Here is a 20278-nt window from a genome sequence, read left to right as displayed (position 1 = left end):
TGGATCTCAAAGGACAAGAAGAGAAAAGAAACCTCAAAGGGGGGAAAAAAAACAACCAGCACGTACTAAAGCTGAGAACCACAGAACAGCCTGATGTTTTATTAGAAATCTCTGCAGATTCTTCAAGAATGCAAGAACGTAATGTCCAAGGTGAAGAGCAGCCAGGAGCCTGGATAGACAGGATGGTCCCATCAAGGAGGCTCTGAGTGTTGCTGGGTCTGCCCAAGTTCCTACTTGTAATAACCCAATATTTGTTGAAATGGAGTAAAAAAGGTAGGACATGCAGTTTAAATTTTATTTTGAGAAGCACAGTAGTTCTTATAAAAACTAGTTGATGGGTAGTTTTTGATGACTGAATAAACGAAGGAAGGAATGAGTGGCCTAAGGAAAGGGATTAGCGCCAGATTTGCATTTTCGGGGGCGCCTTGGTGGCTCAGTGATTGAGCCTCTACCTTTGGCTCGGGGCGTGATTCCAGGGTCCTGGGATCAAGTCTCCCCATTGGGCTCCCCACAGGGAGCCTGCTTTTCCCTCTGCCTCCCTCTGTGTCTCTAACGAATAAATAAATAAAATCTTAAAAAAATAAAAGATTTGCATTTTCAAAAGATAATTACTGCATCATTTTAGAAAGATTTGAATGGGAGAGTGGGCAACCAGAATGGAGGAGACCAGATAAAAATGCAGCAAGAGCCCCAGGATGAGAATCAGAGGCTTGCAAGTCACCAGCCCGAGTAGCTGGAGGGACATCATGGAACCGCTCACTGTGCAGGTGCACACACTGCCACTGGAGTTGTGCAGGGGGCCAGCCTTTGGGTGGACAACAGCGAGGGCAATGGGAACGAAATGTGTGAGCAAGACAAAAACATACTTGGGGAATAAAAACAGATGGACTTGATGAGTGGTTGGAGTTTTAAATTTAAATTCAGTTTATGGCTAATGACAGAAGTACTGAAAATTACGGATAGCTTTCCTTAAATGTTATTTGTGTGACCATAGCATCCATTCTTAGCTTAACATTAGCAAACCACAGACTACAGGTAATAATTCTAAAAAATTGAAAAAGTGATTTTTTTCACCTGTTATTCCCCAAAAGGCCAATGAACATGAGATCTGTTGCTATAACTGTATATGTTAAATTTAACGCACACTTAGTTCCCTTTATGAAACTTTTGAATCTACCATGATATCCCCCTGGCCGCTCCCACTGTCCGCCCTTTGTCTAGACATCTGTTGTGCTCAAACACTTTAGCACATTTCTTAATGCTTGATCATATATGGCTCTCTAAGTATTTCTTGCTTGCTACTCTAAAGTCACCATGAGGGCAAGCTCCTCTTTGTAGGTTAGAGGTGGCTTAATGTATGGTGGGGTAAAATAATGAAATTAATGTCTTTAATTTCATCTTTCAAGTTTTGCAAAAGCAAAGCCTCCCTCTTGCAAAAAAAAAAATCTTTGTTTTAAATGTGTTCTTTCAGTCAAGTAATTTTTGAATATCTTCATATAAAATTTTTTTTCAAAGATTTTCTTTATTTATTCATGAGAGACCGAGAGAGAGAGAGAGGCAGAGACACAGACAGAGGGAAAAGCAGGCTCTCTGCGGGGAGCCTGACATGGGACTCGATCCTGGGTCTCCAGGATCACACCTGGGCCGAAGGCAGCGCTAAACTGCTGGGCCACCCGGGCTGCCCTTCATATAAAAATTAATGTGTTAGAAAAGATAGTAAATGTCTTCCCATCTCAGCATTAGAATGATTAAAAGTCACCGATCTGTTCTTTTGGGGGCCATTTAATTTCTTCATCTCAAAAGTTTATTGCAAGTTTGTAAGATTTCATGTTTCTCAGTTTCTATTTCCAATGTGTGGATGTTATTTCTATATTTGTTAAAAATGTGTCTGCATTTTGCACATTTCTAAGATGATCTGCAGGTGTGAAGTTTCTGTTCAGATTTTTAAGTAACTTGGTTTTTAAAATCTTATCTTTACATGAGAAACTCTAAGGTGCTGGAAGCTGATTTGGTTTTCAGAAGATAGGCTTGGTTTTTAATGGCTTATTCACTTTAAAAGTAAATTCAGAATGTTTATTAAAAGTCTTACTAATAAAATTTTGTTGTCATTCTTCACATCATGATTTGGGACACTTTGCAAGATAAAGAGACCATAAACCAGGTGGCACAATAAATTTGGGTAGGAATAAGAGAGGATCATTTATTTTCCAGCCATTATTGAGATTTCCTGGAAGAATAATTTTGTAGTAGGCAGGGATAGAGGGCATATTTGATCGTATTTGTGGTGAGCAACTTTACACTTGAAATCTGGTGTTACTCTCAGGTGTAGGTTTCAGACAAGGGGCCTCAGACAAGGAGAAAACGTCCTCCTGGGGGAGCCTCCCAGGCCAAGGTTAGATCGGGGACGTTAAGGTCATCTGGCTGCGATGTCCATGCCTGAAGCCTGTGCAATTGACCTTGGCATAGCCAGGCCTGCCTTCCTCATGCACTGCTGCCCATGCTCTCCTCCTGAAATGTGAAGGCACATGATCTGAAACAAGAGGATTACTATCTGGTCAAGAATATTTAAGCAGTTCTGCGATTCCACTAGAAGTCCAGGCCAACTTATATGCAAACGCTGATTTCCTGCCCAAAATCACTCTGTTACCCCCACCACACTGGATTGATAAAGCAAAGGCAGCAAGCAAGACAGCAGGAAAGGGGTGGGCTAGATGATACATCTCCGTTCAGCCTAAGTCTTGTTGACTTACAATCTTGACCTTGCTGATCTCGGCTTCCTCATTCTTGAAATATGGCCAGTCACCATGGTTCAGGAAAGAGGTCAAGACCAAAAGCACTGGCAAATGTCCATGAGCTATTTATAAGAAATCAAGAAAGTCACTTTGTGAACTTCATCTTTATTGGGACTTCTTTGTGTTCGTGTTGATTCTCTTATTTGATGGTGAACTCCTTGAGGACCTGTCTCCTGGCTCAGCTAAAAGTATTCATACCACCTGCATGTTGCTTCTCATGGAGCACCATGAAATCATAGAACCTCAGAAAGGTTCTGAAACTGTTAATCACCAGCCAGATTCTTGATATTTCTGCCTAAAGTGCACTGTAGTGGTGAGTTTTCCATGTCAGGTTGGCTAGGTTATGGTACCTGGTTCTTGGTCATACACCAATCTAGAAGTTACTATGAAGGTATTTTTTTGGATTAGATTAACATTTAAATCAGTAGACTTTGAGTAAAATGGATTACTCTCTCCATGATGTGGGTAGGCTTCATCCCATCAGTTAAAAGGCCTTAAGAGAAAAGACTGTGCTTCTCCAGGAAAAAGGAATTCTGCATCCAGATGGCCTTTGGATGCAAGACTGTAACATCACAGCATCAGCTCCTCCCTGGGTCTTCAGCCTGCTAGCCTACTCTGTAGATTCTGAACTTGTCAACCCCTATAATCTCATATTACTCATAATACTCATAATATATATAATATTATATATAGTAGTATATATAATATTAATATATATGTATGTATAAGTACTATATAGAGACAGTAGTATATATAATATATATATTAGTGTGTGTGTGTGTGTGTATATATATATATATATATATATATATATATATATATAGTATGTATACAGACTATATATATAGTCTGTTTTTCTCTGGAAAGCTCTACCTAATATAACCATCTAGCCACACCTCAAATATTGTCCAGTGATCAGGAGTGTTTTTCTAGGATTGACCTCTGTAACAATACAATCTTGAGATTCAACCCCACCTCAACAAAGTTCCTATGATTTTGAGGAAATTGCCTAGACCTTTTTGAGCCTGTCTCTTCATCTACGAAACAGGTATAACACCAACTATCCTGACAGAATGTCTTGGAAATTCCAGATGTTATGTTATGATAAATGGTAGTCACCATTTTTGGTTTGATAAACTAAATGTGAATAAATCCTGCTAATTGACAGTACCAACAGCCAATGGCATAGCTAGTTTGAACTTCCAAATGAATTCATCTTTCTTGGCTAGAAATTATCTGAGTACTGCATATTTTAAGATTGGCTTTTGTTACAATGTTGCTATGCAGGCTACAAAGAGATCCCTCCAGAACAGAGTCAACTTTGTTTTCTCTGACACAATAAAGAGAAACTGCTCAGAAGATGGCTCTCCTTGGCCGTAAGAGCAAGAGCTAGTTGGGGGAACCACAACTGATAGTCAAGGCATTGAAAAACAATGGTTTGAAGAGCTGATTGGCCCCATGGAACTTGCTTTAAAAACAAATAGTGTAGGAATTCAATGGAGAATCTTTTTAAGGACAGGCTCATCACCATTAATCAGATTCCCAAGTAAATCAGATTTTTCAGAAGTGATAAATCAATAGCCTAATGTGCATAGGTGGTATGAGATATTTTTTATATGAGAGGACTCCTATTTTTTCTACAGACCATGACCACTGCGTGGGTATTATTTTCTAAAGGTAAGTAGTGATTTCAAGGGCATATCAGTATTATGGCTGACATTTTGGATATGAAGTCATAAAAAATTATTAAAGATAATTTTTAAAAAGGAAAACATAAGATTATGTGAAATTAAATGCTTATATTTCATATTTAATTTGATGCTATGATGGTTCTCGAAAGATATATTTCAATTCAACGTTATCTCACTACGTTCATGATACAACTAACAACTTTTACACCTTTCCTTCTGTTCTAGGTCCCAAACTACTTCAGACAGGATATTGGGATTTTCTTTTTAATTAATCAATATCTACATTCATTATATCCAAGAAAAATATCAGAGCAGCTTTCAAGGAAAATTTTGTCACCTCTTCTTAAAATACATTTCAAATTGGGGGGACTGGGTGGCTCAGTGAGCTAAGCATCTGCCTCCAGCTCATGTCATGATCCCAGGGTCCTGGGATCGAGCCCCACATTGGGCTCCCTACTCAACAGGGAATCTGCTTCTCCTTCTGTCTGTGCTGCTCCCCCTGCTTGTGTTCTCTCTCTCTCTTAAATAAATAAAATTTTAAAAAAATACATTTCAAATTCGAAACATGGTATTGTATACAGCACAAGTGAGATTGTGCTTTTAAGAATCAAGATAGGTAGACATGACTTTAAAATAAGAAAGGGGGATCCCTGGGTGGCTCAGCGGTTTAGCGCCTGCCTTCTGCCCAGGGCATGATCCTGGAGTCCCAGGATCGAGGCCCACATCGGGCTCCCTGCATGGAGCCTGCTTCTCCCTCTGCCTGTGTCTCTGCCTCTCTCTCTCTCTCTCTCTCTCATGAATAAATGAATAAAATCTTAAAAAAAAAATAAGAGAGTCAGAAATCACAAGACCTCTTACCTAAGGATAATTTGGTTGCACCGTATAGACATAGCCAGAGAGTTACCTACTAAGCTGTAATGAAAATTGTTAGTAAGAACCTATTAGATGTCTAGTTCTGTGCCAAGTGTCATCCGGTCAGCAGCAGAAGCTGTTTGTTGTGAGTGGTTGGCCCATAGCCTGTGGCCATCTGAATAATCGCACAAGAGTAGAAGTTACTCACAGACTCTCAGCCTAAACCTAGAATATTAACTGCAACAATCAGACAGGATGTTTGCTGGACTCCAAGCAGTAAGCTACTGAGGATGAGCCAGGACTTGTCTGGAGTGTTCTGAAAACAATGAATGGGAGAAGGTTTAAATCAGGGAAGTTGCATAGTATTTTCTTCAGTAATGAAAATAATACAAATACTAGCAAAAGCTTATATTTAGGTACTGCCTATGTTTAAGCCCATAACTTCTGGGGGAAAACGGTGAGAAATTATGCTTTTTTGCATTGGGCTTTTGAAAATAACCAAAATTTTTCCATAATTGACTTTACCATCTATCCTCCAAATAGTTTGTTCAAATTTAACATTTGTCATTTTATCTTCTTCCTGTTGATTCTGTCCTTTAGAATTATTTCTTTAGGGATTTTTTTTTTTTTTTGATTTGTCAACGACACGGGATAAGACTCCTTATGACCCTGTGAGAGAGTGCACGGAATCAGGAGAGAGATATCTATCCACCAGAACAAAAACCCAGTCCTCTAGATTGTCCGTAAGCAAGCAATTTAATATTGTTTCTTTCCAAGACCTTATGATTATTCAGGAACAAAATTATCTCTCTTTGCTTGACTTTGTAAGGCATTTGATAGGTTGATTTTCCTCTTTTGGTCATTTGAAGCCAGTCTTATCTACCTATTCATGGGAGCTGTCTCAGCAGTTAGCTCTTATTTTAGGGAAAAAAAGAATTTGTGCAGTAATATTTCATTTTGTCATCACAGATAACAAATCACAAAAGAGTTTAGCTCATAATGTACTGAAAAAGAATAGTTCCTAAGGATGCTCATTTTAAAATAATACTAAAAAAAGAAAGGCAAGCTCTCTTGATTAGTGATTTTAAGAATTACTAGGTCTTGCTTTTATATGAGCTTAGAAAAGCTATATTCTATCAAATAAATATTTTTATATCAATATTACAGTCTTCAAAATTTACTGAAATTCAAAATGTAAACGGTGTGAGAGTCAAATTTTTAAAGTTTACTCTTGTAGTTTGTGCTGGTTCATTATGCTCTATAATATGCATTGCTAAATTTGTATTTAATTCCCAGATATGCCCTTCACTATGTGAGCACACTTAATTTTTAAGCCCCTCCTCATGTTCCTTGTATTCTAGTCTCTAGTTGGCAAAGCTAGAGGATAAACAACATATTTACTCGTAGGAGTTTTAGTGAAATGAACACAAATCACTGAAGAATGCTTAAAAAAGTCTTTATATTTGAGAGCAATATAGTGAGGTGTTTAAAAACAAGGAATTTGGACTATGATTAGGCCTGTGTTTGTGACTGCATTCTGCTAAGTATGAAGTACATGGCCTGGAGAAAATTTTAATTTGTCTCTCTAAAGTTTGTTATCTTTAAAATTAGGATAACAGGGGTGCCTGGGTGGCTCAGTCTGTTAAATGTCTGCCTTCAGCTCAGGTCATGATCCTGGGGTCCTGGGATCAAGCCCCACATCAGGCTCCCTGCTCAGCAGAGAGCTTGATCCCCTTCTACCCTTTTGCTCCTCGCCTGCCTGTGCAAGCATTCTCTCTCTCTCTCTCTCTGTCAAATGAATAATTAAAATCTTTTTTAAAAATAATAAATAAAAAATAAAATTAAGATAACAATCATACCTATCACATCGAGTTGTCATGAGGATTATATGACATAGGAAAGGCCATTTAGCATATATACTGGATCTCGCCACTCAGCTAACACTGATGTCCATTTATTCTCGCACAAATAATAGTTGATTAATCTATTTCCATCTAATTAATACTGTTTCCTTCAGGTTGAAAAGTAGAACTGGTTCCAGTCTCAGCTGGAAATGCAGGTGGGGGTCTGGAGTGAAAAGTCTTAGCTAGACATTGTTTTCAGAGTCATCAGTCATTGTGCAGTCATCGAAGCCACAAAATGGATGCAACCACCTGGTAAAATACAGAGAAAGAGCAGGAGAGAGAAGAGGCAGAAAGAGAGATGAGGGCAAATTCATAGGGAACATAGAGTGATGGTCAGTAAGAGAAAGGAGAAAGTATGTATTTTCCCTGAAGCAAGAGGGATGGAATTTGGATTGGGTATGGATACAACCAAAAGTTTTAGCTGGGAAGAAGGAAAAGAATTGACATATTTAATGATCTCCACTTTCTCTGGTGTGGGTTTTGAAATAATTAATTAGAAATCAAGGAAGAATATATGTAGGAGCAGTCAATCGACCAGTTTCAGGAATGCATTTAATTCACCTATGAGAATCGAAGTCGAGGTTAGAAAAAAACATGGGGCCAGTCAGGAAAGCTCCTAGCTCTTAGAATAACATTTATCTTCCCACTAAGGGAAATGATAAGATGAACACAAAAGATTTGGAATCTCAAATTCCTCATATAGTGCAGGATAAACTATAAAAAAAACTCAAGAATCACTTTTCCAGGATTCCTCTCTTTGACACTTGGTCCAATCTTAATGTCCATCCTCAGTATTCCCAGAGCACCCTATCAAGAAACTCATCACACTGGCTTTTCTATTTGTCTTTCTCCCCAGCTAAGCTACAACCTTCCTAAAGGCAGAACCGTGTCTTCTCATTCCCTGGCATCTAGCATATAACTGGAACATTGTTAAAATTCTGTGATGATGAATGAAAGTGAGTAAATCAACAAACAAATACATATGTACAGAAGCTAACTAAATAGTAGTGATATAAATAACAAAATCGTGGGGTGCTTGGGTGGCTCAGTCTGTTAAATGTCCAACTGCTGATTTTAGTTCAGGTCGTGATCTTGTGCGTCATGAGATCGAGCCTCATAGGGCTCCAGGGTCAGTGGGGATGCTTGAAAATTTTTCTCTCTGCCCCTCCCCACACTCATGCACGTGCATGTAAGCACTCGTTCTCTCTTTCTCTCTCTCAAATAAATAAATCTAAAAAAAATAAAATCTAAATGGAACATGGACATAACATATAGAGAGAGTAAGCTATATTAAAATGGGTCTTCTAAGAAAATGAAGGATAGATAATTAATGAACACTTTTTTGCAGCAAAGGTCAATAAATTTTTATCAAGTCATTCTAGTCAAAATTTGCATCCAAACAATAAGTGTGCTCCTCGTGATTGATTCCAAGTTATTCTGTGAAGCACTTAACAGATGCACTAAGCCTTCTGTCAGCTGAGAGCCAAGGGAGTAAGAAAATAATGAAAGGACTTTTCTTTTCACGTATTCTCGAACAGGCTTTTCTGTTATAGAATCAAATCAGCCTGACCTTCCCTGCAACCAGCAATGTCTTTATAGTATTTGAAAAATGCCCCACAGATGGCAGTGTCTTTTATATGGTGAAGCTATGCCTGTAGCCACTCAAAGTCGGTGATTTTATGGAATAGGTCTGGTGGTGACTTGTCACAGCTCGGAGATGGTCAGCCAGAGCAATTAGGGAGAAAGTATCTTAGGCCTAGAGAAGATGAAATCCCCCTACCTTTCAGAGCATAATTTATTTTAGCATCCCTCTATACACTGTTTTTCCAACCTTTTTTAATATGAACTCATGAGACTACGACCTGGTTATTTCTACATGCACAAGTATATCAGAAGTTTCGTGAATTTTCCTCTTTTACTTCTCACTTCATGCTATTGCTCTTCTGTTATGCTTTGTGAGGTCCACGCCAACCCATACACTGATTTCTCAGCCATCAGGGGTCTTGATCACAGAGTGAGAAGCACTGCTTTGATAACTACCCTGTGCTATGACATGGCAGGAACATTGAAGCCATTCTCTACAGAGTACCCTCTGCTGTCCCACTATTCTATCTGTTTCTGCTCTTTTCCCTAATTTCTTTAGCCCAGCTGATCCATTCAGTCAAATGTCAGACTCTTCTTTTCTGTGATTAATTTTATCTGTTAACTTCTTTTTGTTGCATTTGGTCATCTTGTTTTGTTTGTGGTGGGAGCTAGTGATGAGAGAGAGAAAGAGAAACACCAGACCATGTGAGCTTTGTCTTGGGGTAAAAGGTAAACTCTGGGAATCCTGAAAGGTAAACAGGACTTTAGTGTCATCCATCTTAACATGGATGACATCTTAACATCTTCACCTTGATTTTTGACTCTTTCATGCATCCACCATTTTGTGGTACTTGGTATCTGTCAAGTTCTATGCCAGGCTGTGGGGATTCAAAGATGAATTACAGTTTTCTGTCATAAATATGTTCTTAATCTGGGAAGGAGAGCAATGTGGGGAAAATTAGGAAGTCATTTTGAAAAGTCAACCTGTTCTGGAAGGCCACAGCATCCCCATCTGAGTGAAATATATCTCAGTTCAATAAACTCTTGTAAGACATGTTGCCGTGATATTTAAATTTCAGTTGATGGAGAAATAACACTTCTGGGCCCAGGAGTGGCTCTATCTTTGGGGTGGGGAAGTGATTTGAGCTTATGAACCAGCTCTGAACTAGCCAAGGCTTCCTTTAAACCACTCTTTCCTTCTTGATTTCAGACCCTCATCCCTCTCTGGAGGGACCACTTGAGATTCTTCTCAGTGATGGGTCATTGCATGGGTGGGGCGGGGGCGGGAGGGGCATGCAATACTTTAATCAATCCATTCTGCTAATCTTAGTACCTATCCTGCTCTGCACCAGGGCCAGGATCCACCTCATTGTTAAATAAGTGTAAGGCAGAAAAAGCTTCAGAAAGCCGAGGTGTAGATAACTCTAGGTGTGATTCGGTACATATTTGCTTTCCTCCTGTGGATAGCTAGAGGAGATTATCTTGCGTCTGATACCATTTGCTAATAGTGATATAAAAATGCATGTCAGGAGAAAGAAATCCAAAAGCATGAATAAGCCCTTAATTATTTTCAAGAAAAAAAAATGTATAAATAGACTGCTTGCTGGGAAAAGATTTACATTTTACCTTATAAGTCATTTTAATGGCTTATGTTTGAACTGAAATGTGATAGCTAAACTAGTGACTATAAATACACAGAGAGTTCCAACCAGAACAGAATAATTTGGTAGGGAAAGGAACAAGCAGTGAGATTAGGTATAAGACAAGGTCTGGTTTGTATTTGCTTTGGAAGTCAAAGCCAGCCAAACCAAAGTACATTGGAGGGTCTCAATGACAACTGTGGACTCTGCTCAGTTTCCAATATCTATCCCTTGGGCCTCATTCTGAGGCTGCTGTGCCCTGGGGTACAAATAGCTGCCCTTGGTTCTACAGTTCCCAAACCCCATGCTCCTCAACAGGCCGTGCTATCTTTCTCATGCCCAGGCTGCTCTTCTACCACGAGTGACATTTTTGTGCCCACCTCACCAGATTATGCTGATAATTACAGGAAGGCCTGGTGGTGGCTCTAAATTTGAACCCAAATTTGTTCTTCCATTCGCTGTTTCTTGAATGTACCATCCAGTCCCAAGACTCCCCTATTGTCTTTATACAGAAGATTACCAAATCCTTTCTGCCTGAGTTGCATTGCTTGCTGCATGCGTTCTCTTGGGTAAATCACCTTCACTTCCAACTCCGCATGTTAAATTATCGTATTCATCTTCAAACCAGCTTCATGTCCCAGCCTCTTTCCCTCTAAATGGTAGAATTATCGAGATCAGTTGGGTAAGGTCAAAATACTGGTGTCATCTTCAACTCTGTCCTTCCATTCATTAATCCCACCCCTAGTTATTGTCTGCACTGTGTCAGGCACTGCCTTAGCACTTAGCATCCACACAGTGATGAGCAACCGGGACATTCAGACCATTCAAACCCAATCTTCATTCTCTTCCTCTGCTTTGGCCCAGTCAGCCCAACTTGCCTGTTACCCCCTTCTGCCATCCCCTTACCTCAAGCCCTCAACTAGAGTAGCAGTTAGACCTGCCTTCCCATCTGTAGGTGTGGTCCCTACCCCTTGCCAAGCTGCTCTGTGGTTGCCACATCCTAACACAGGACAGCAACTATTCCTCCTGCCTCTGGCAGGCGGCACACACTCCTTACCTCGTCAATGGGATGAAATCACCTTTCCTGTCTTCTCCAGCACAGATCGTTGTAGCTCTCTTGTTCCTAGAACACAATGGGAGCTCTTTTATTCCTTTGCTTTCGCTGAAATCTCTCCTCTCATCTCCTAAAACATGGAAGGTTTTGCCTTCACTCCTGAAAACTTTGCTGATCTTCTATCAACTTTTTTTCCCTAAAGACTTTACAGAGCATTCCTAGCCAGAAGCTGATAACACTCCTTCATGCTGATCTATGCTTTATTTTATGAGAAGAATATCTCAGAATTTTCATGCTTATCAATTAGCATGTTTTAAAGTTGAAAGTACATTTATTGCCAGGAGCTGAAGTTGCTATGGCTTGTGGCTTGAAATTTCTAGTCAGACTGTCACTGCTTCCAGAACAAGACTTATGGACTGTTAATGGACTCCCAAATGAGAATAACTCTCCAGATCACCTGCCTTCGTTGGCTAAGTTCAGACTTGAGCTGTGACTCTTCTTTGATTACATATATACTTCTGTCTCCAATTTATATTCTTTTTCAAAGAATGCAAAATAGTTCTGGAGAGTTTGCATGTTTGTTTTTCAGTTGTGGAGTTTCTGAAGAAGTTATGTTAAATGTTTGAAAGATGCCAGAAGAAATAAGCTTACAACAATTTTTTTGTAATCATGAAAAAATATTTTCCTGACAAGTGAAAAAAGGTACATTTATTTTCCTTAGTTTCTCTGCAGGTTTTTGACGAGACTATACAATGTTCCTACTGTTCATATCTCTCTGTCTCCATATATATATATATTTTATATATATATTAATATATATACATTTTACATATTAATATATATTACATATTAATATATATTTTATATATACATATTTATTTATATTTATATATACCTATATATAAAACACATTTATATGTCTATATTTATATATATTGAGAAAACAATAAAATTTGGAGCCTCGTCCTGCTTATATGAAAAACACAATACAGTTTGGAAATTTCATATCATTATGTTTGCATGTAAATAATTACTTGTAAAATCTAAGTAAAAATGATTGGCCTCCACAGCCTTCCAGCATTTACCACCAAAATGGCTGAGATATGCATCCAACACAGTGGACTCTAAAGTAATCTTGACAAAAATGGCCTTAGGTCTTTGCAGTGGTGACTTCAGTTCTTAAATTCACTGGAGTTTCTTTTCTGTAGCTAGGTTGTGATTGTGTTCTAAACAGAAACACCGGTAGATCAGAGAATTAACTAAGGGAAATCACAATGTTTCTCCTTCTCTCCACTCTGCACCCAGTACCTGCTGGGCAGGTGGACCCAGCGCTGGTAAGCGGGTTATCACTCCTTAGGGTGCTCAGAAAACAGCAAATGTTTTCATTGACAGGCTGAAGGGGTTTATAGTGAGAAAAGGCTCACTTATGAGGTAACAAGTAAAGACTATCCAAAGAAATCGATCACAGTTAATCTTCCAATTGATAAACAAATATGTACTAAATTTTTTTAAAAAATTAAAAATTAAGGGATCCCTGGGTGGCGCAGCGGTTTGGCGCCTGCCTTTGGCCCAGGGGCGATCCTGGAGACCCAGGATCGAATCCCGAGTCGGGCTCCCGGTGCATGGAGCCTGCTTCTCCCTCTGCCAGTGTCTCTGCCTCTCTCTCTGTGTGTGTGACTATCATAAAATAAAAAAAAGAAAAAAGAAAAAAGAAAAAAAAATTAAAAATTAAAAAATAGGGATCTGCACTAATATATAGTCTGAGAAAATGATTCATAAAACTAACACATTTGGAGTTACAAATCCACAATTTCATATGAAATAAATTACCCTCTGGTCTTTTCATAAATTCCTTGGAAGTAGATTTATTACCAAGAAAGGTTACATGGCAAATATTTATAGATTGAAATATATTTTTACATGCACAAAGGCACTACTGCAAGGTTGTTTAGGTGGGGGGAGGGGTATCCTAAAGTAAAGTGTTTTTTGGCTCTTTATAGAGTGCACCTTACTATATGTGGTCTAACAAGTCTGTGGTCACTTGTTTCCTGCTGCTTAGAAACAAATGAAGAACTTTTATTTTTTTTAATTAAATTATTTAAATTATTTTTTTAATTGCATTTTAAACTTTCGAAATGCGTGTTCTAAAAATCCTTCCCTGGAGGCACCCTCCTCTTCCCTTCAGCTGTACAGATGTACAGACTGTTGCTCTGTCCAGACCAAATACCTCCCTCTCTCAACCTATTACCTCACTTATTGCTTTACTTCCCATACAGAACAGTTCATGATTTAGCTAACATCTGTTTCTTTCTTTCTTTTTCTTTTTTTAAGTAGGCTCCACACCCAGTATGGAGCCCAACATGGGGCTTGAACTCATGATCCTGACACTAAGACCTGAATTGAGATAAAGAGTGGGATGCTTGACTTACTGAGCCCCCCGAGGTGCCCCAACTTTTATTTCTATCAGTACATAGTGATTTTAGGAGTGAAGGTAGATTGCCCAGCTTTCAGTTTGAATCAGTGCCTATGTTTCCAATCAAAGTTTGAAGTTCATGAAAGAAAAAACAGGAGATAAAGGTTGAGGAAGGTTTCTCTTTTGGATAAATATACCCCAAAGTTCTTCCCTAGAGCCTGACCATTTGGTAATACTTGAAGTCTAGTTATAAGTGCTATTTAGAAAATATCAAAACAAAACTTTTTAAGATGGTCTTCAAAATCCTTTTTGAGTTGGCCTCTGCTAACTCTTCTTATGCTTCCTTTCACACCACAATGTCTCTGGAATGTTGTGCCTCCCTCATACTCAAATCCTTCCAGAGTCATGAGGTGAGGTGCTATGTTCTTTCCATTTGTACTCCCCATGTCTCTCCAATTTGCTTCCATCTTTTGTCACTCAACCATAGGAGACACCAAATTGTCATCTCCTCCACAATGTAGGTAAGGATCATCCCCACCTAGCCCCCATTATATTCCCTGAAACTTTACTATATGTTAGCTGTATACTAATTGCTTAATCCCCACCCACATCTGCCTTGAAACCCCAGAACCTCAACTGGCACCTGACATGAAGAAAGTACTCACAAGCACTTTTTTGAATGAAATAATAAATCAGTGCATGTGTGAATGGATAAAATTATCAATGAATGTTTCTCTGAGTCCACCATAGATAATGCACTTTTCCCTATGATTGATCTTTCCACTCCTGATACGGTTCTTCTGTGTGTAGACGTGTTTTGGATATGGAAAGAAGGGTTGTTTGTTGATCCCCATTCTGAAAAACCTCCTTTTTGAGAACAGGCACTTGCAGCTGTGAATTTGGTATAACCACAGAAGAGTATACAGACAGAGATCAGAGGATCTCAGGAGTTATGTTTTACAGACCTGCCCCAACCATACAGGGAGATCCTTGTTTTCATTGATTCCTGAATAAAAGCCAATTTCCTTTGCTTTTTTCCAAAATAACTATTATGTTTAGGACACATCCTTGTCCTTGCTTTATAGACTCCATGATGGGGGTAGGGAGATGAATGAGAAACGTATCCCCTCGTGTCTTTCAGATAGCCCTCTACACCAGAGGTTCTTAATATTTTGGACTGTCAATGTATAATTTCCAAAAAGTTAAGAATATTTTCTGTGTACCTAAATAGAATGAAGGTGTTCAAGGGTTTTATTCACCTCCTTAATTAGTGGAGGAACCAGGAAGATGACAAATCTGGATCCAAGAACATCTGAAGAAGAGAGGTTTGGATATATCCTCTGGAGATGCATTTAAAAAGTTGGATATTCGAATGAGATGGGATAAGCTAAATAGAAAACTGATTAAAATCCTATAGAACAACAACAGCAAAAAACCTAACAAAGTCTTTTGGGATTATTTTTTCCTACTGAATAAAAATCCACAATTAACATGTAACTTCATGGAGCCTACCCTATAGTAATAAAGCAAACAACCAAGTCAAACATGTTGAATATATATTGGGTAAACTTGATGAACAATAACCCAATATGATATGGAAAGAGCATACATACAATTGCATTTTTTGCCTAATTTCCAAGTTTCAAATAATTTTTCTTAATAGCTGTTAACCTCTTTGAGAATTGATGAAAGCCATGAATCAGTTTTGGGATCTCCCTGAAGCCCAACCACAGGTTCCCCATGGTCCATAAACTCAAGACTGGAAGCTCCTGGTCCTTATTCTGCATAGCTGAAGCTTGTGCATAAGCCAGGAGATATTTGGTCACAACCAGACTGACCATGTATCTTGATTTTCCTTTCAAGGAGAGTGCAAGATAGCTAAAACAAAGTGGATTCAAACTCAGGTAATTGGGCCAGCTAACTCTTCCAGTCTCCAGAGTAGAAGAGAAGTACCTTGCACCACTGTTTCAGCTTGTCAAATGCAAACAATAGCCAGTTGTGAGTGGCCACTGCCTTGTGCTGTGAGAGTCATGAAGCCACTGAGCTCCAAGTGAACTGTCTCCAGGGGAAATGTGAGAAACTCTAGCCTGTATAGATGTGAAAAAATGAGTAGGAAATAGGGACTGAGCCATCATGATACAGAGCAGATAGAGAGGACTCTGTCCTCTCTTTAGCCTACAGTAAAAAAAATGCAACTGTTTATTATTGTTTTATGATGCTTTTCCTTATTTTCCAATAAATACTTTGGACAACTAAAAACTAAAAAAATATTTATTTTCAATGAAAATATGGCACTGAGTTTCCATTTTCTAAGAATGTTGATGAAGCAATTGCATGGATTAGCTTGTTTTTCAAAGTTCACCATCCACAGAGGGAGAGGAGGAGGGTCCTAATGATGTCACCAACTGCTTCTGAAAGATCCCCAGTATCTACTTTTAAAGCTTGTTTTTATTTTTGAGACTTGACCCAAATATTATCTGACGGCTTTAGGAAAGCTGCTTATTTACATATTATTCAGTAAAGCATGATGTTTCATTTAGATCAATGACTCTTTCAATTAATTTCACTGATTTCTTTAATTTTTTTTTTTTTTTAGTAATCTCTACACCCAACATGGACCTTGAACTCACAAACTCAAGATCAAGAGTCACATGTTTCACTCTCTGAGCCAGCCAGGTACTCCACACTATGTTTTTTTGATACCAGATTTTCATGTGCATTCGCAAAAAGTGAAATCTTTCATATGTTGGCTCCATTGGAGGAAGAATATGTCAAGGAGTTAAATAAACAGCACCAGTTTTATACCAGTGCCATCAGGTGCTTCAAAGGGGAAAGAAGTTAATCCTAATAAGACTTCTAAGTTTTCACTCAGTTCGCAGAATCAGGGGAAGGTTCTTGGAGTTTCTGTTAAAGGTGAAACATGATTACAAATGTTATTATAAAGTCAAATGAAAAGTTTAACATTGAAGATAAGACAATATGTTCTGTTGTTTTATGTGTTTGCTTTTAATGATAACACATAATATATATTTTGGTCACAGCATTGTGGTAAAGCAATTCTTTAACTAAATTAAGAAACCTAAGATCTTGGTTATGGTGTATACATAATTCATAATTGCATCCAAATAAATTTCAATATTATGTCAAATATAGAATGATCACAAATATTTTAGTATTTTTACACTTACAAAAACTCAACTCCAAATTTTTGAAGGAAGTTGATAAGAAAAAATCCTTTGGCATGGCAGTTAACTCTGCCACCCAACATCAGTTAGGTTTTGAAATGTTTGATCCTTTGAAGAATTGATTTCATACCTAAAGTAATATTGAACTTTAGTTGCAATTTTGTTCAAAGTCATTTGAAAATCTCTACTCATATTTAATATGTTGAATATCCAAAGAAAGTCAACTTAGGAAAGTTTTAGCAAATTGCAAAAATTCAAAACAAAGCTTCTGAGTTGGAAGATATTATAAATTGCTCCTAAAAAGCAGGGGATGAACCAAACAGATTAAGTGGTGAGAATTCAAAAGGCATTCAAGACTTAAATGTGATCTTTTATCATTGTATTTTGAAATAAATTGATTCAGCATAAATATCATTCGATGGACTCCTATTTTTAATTGGGTAAATCAGTAATTTGTAGCAAATTAAAGTGAATCGAGAAGAGTTCTAAATGTGCAGCATCTAAATTTAATTCTCCTAAAATGCATTAAAAAAAATCTTTTCAAATATCTGCTGAATAAAAGTATCCAAAATGGAAGTATTGGGGAAAATAGCTAATATGAAATATTTACACAATTTAACATGAAAACAGATGAGAATATTATATGTGTAGAATAATTCATTTTCAGATTACTAGCTACCTTAGCTCCCATAAAAAGTTTTTCTTTCTCATTTAAAAACATTATGGTCATACATCTATTTCTTTGCTCTTTCAGCTCAGTGACTGGAGGCAATGGACACTCCAGTAGCAATAAGTACACTAATGGTCAGATCTTGGTTTCTTTTTCTTTTTTTTGTTTTTTGTTTTTTAGATCTTGGTTTCTAATACCATTCTCCAAGAAAGGAAGTCAGGGCTGCAGGGCAAATTAGTTGAATTGAGGACTGTGCAGCAGATATATTTGATGGAGCTTATAGGATCTGGCAGTGCCAGAAAACAAGGTAGGCTAACGAAAATAAGTATCTACATTGATGGCATTCTGTCAGTGGGACATAGAGGCCAACTAAAGGAGCTCTCAATGGCCAAAACTGGAACATGTTGAGCAACAATATACAGTAGTGTTGAAATATAACTCAAATTATAAAATGAATGTCTAAATATCCATGAGATCTTAGTAAGTAAGTAAGTAAATAAATAAATAAATAAGAGAAACTATATAAACATCCCATGCAGAATAATTTGAAATAATTTATGTAGATATTCTTCCCTTAAGGAGGTAGAGCATAAACCCCTTCTGCTTAAGTATGGATTGTAAATAGTGACTTTCTCCCTAAAGGGACAGTATGGAAAGTTAAGGGGAGTAACTTTCTGGTGAAGACACCTGGCAAACACTACCTCAGTCATGTGATCCATGTTGGCATCAACACGGATCACATTACATGCCAACACCATGATCATTAATGCTTGATATATCATCACGTTGCTATGATACAAGAGTTGGACTTTACTTCTGTGATCTTCCTCATCAGAACACATTAGCCCAGTCTGATCTTGAAAAATAACAACAAAAAACAAACAAACAAAAAATTAGACAAATTCTAATAGAGGGGCATCCTGAAAAATATCTGGCCAGCGCTCCTCAAAACTGTCAAGAGCACCAAAAACAAGTTTAAGAAACTATCACAGCCAAGAGGAACCTAAGGGAACATGATGGTTATATGCTCTGTAGCATTCTGAATAGAAGTCTGGAATAGAAAAAGAGTGTTATATTAAAACAAAGACGATCTGAATAAGCTGTGGACTTTGGTTCATAATAATGTACCAATATTGATTCAGTAATTATAACAAATGTATCATACTAATGTAACATATTAATAGCAGGAAACTGGGTAAGGAGGTACATGGGAACTGGCTGCACTATGTTTTTAATTATTCTGTAACTCTAAAACAGTATTAAAAATAAAATCTATTTTAAAAAAATAATAAAAGTATATATACAAGGACTCACATTTCCTTTTTAGCTTGAGCTCCAATATGGCTCAACTGTCACCGACTGTATCCCCAACTCTGTCAGCTGGAAGATCCCAATATTTCGTATATTCGTTTTAAGATTGTCAATGTATTTCTACTGAATTTGAGCCAGAATTTCTTTCAAGAAACAATCCCAAGTGTAAAAATACTATAGTATGCTATGATTTGAGGCAGTCAAAACCCTTAGTAAATAGGTATTTTGCATAAAGAAATCATTATCTAAATTTGAGTTCAGTAGCTAGAAAATGATGCTTTGAAAAATATTGCTTATCTTAAAAAAATCTACACTTTAAAAATTAAAAATAATAGTACCTTATTGAAAAAAGTCTTCAGAAAAATATCAGTGCCGTGCATCAATGTTTAATATCTTTGCTGTTTTTCTCCCTTTACAAATTACTTCTACTGAATTTACTCTTAATTTTAAAGATTCATAATCAGTGTGAGGGCACTCACTTGCTAGGTATTCTTCATATAGAAACTTTTATATTTTGTGAATACTTTAAGGAAAAAAATCCCTTTGTACATTTTCTTACTATCTAATTTGATGAATGCCTAAGAAATCATTTGTATTCATCTTGTTTCTATTGATCAATCTTGTCCGTTGCATCTTAACTCTTCACTCTCCAAATGAAGATATTCCCATTTCTGATTTTTTTCACATTGAAGTATGCAAATATTTCATCCTAAGTATTTCTCACAGACATTGCCTTTATGCCTCCATTCAAAGTAGCTTTCTTTAACAAACATTTTGTCACTAAATAATACCTTGCTACCTCTATCTGACCCATTCTTGCAGTTGTACTTATTCTCACATCTCACTCTGTGTGAGATTCTTTAGATCATGCAAAAAAATTATCTTTGTGCCGCAACATCACTTGGTATTCATTCATCTTTATAACCACGGAAACGCACCACACAATATGGCAAACTCCCATAAAACTATTTGTAGGAAGAACTGCAGTTTGGGCCAAAATCTGTCAAAAGAACTGTTGCAACAGTATTGAGATTAATGAAATGGTGTTTCCAGAACAGGGGTAAACTCCAGAAACACTATGGTAAATGGAAGAAATCAGATGCAAAGACCATGTATTGCTGGACTTCGTTTACACAAAATATCTGTAAGGCAAATATATAAAGAAAAATATATAAAGACCGG

The 20278-nt window shown here is 37.5% G+C and overlaps 1 long non-coding RNA gene across 1 annotated transcript in view; it reads left to right on the top strand.

The window, feature by feature from the left end:
* Positions 1-4140: 4140 nt before the first annotated feature.
* The window catches only part of LOC111091709, a 29065-nt gene continuing 12927 nt past the window's right edge, over positions 4141-20278 (top strand). The window contains exons 1-2 of the long non-coding RNA XR_005376087.1: positions 4141-4469; positions 16527-16606. This is a non-coding gene — a long non-coding RNA (uncharacterized LOC111091709). The remainder of the gene's footprint in view (positions 4470-16526; positions 16607-20278) is intronic.

Source organism: Canis lupus, chromosome 22 (assembly GCF_011100685.1).
Source record: "Canis lupus familiaris isolate Mischka breed German Shepherd chromosome 22, alternate assembly UU_Cfam_GSD_1.0, whole genome shotgun sequence".
In the NCBI taxonomy this organism is placed as follows: Eukaryota; Metazoa; Chordata; class Mammalia; order Carnivora; family Canidae; genus Canis; species Canis lupus.
This window is presented reverse-complemented; position numbering and strand designations above follow the sequence as displayed.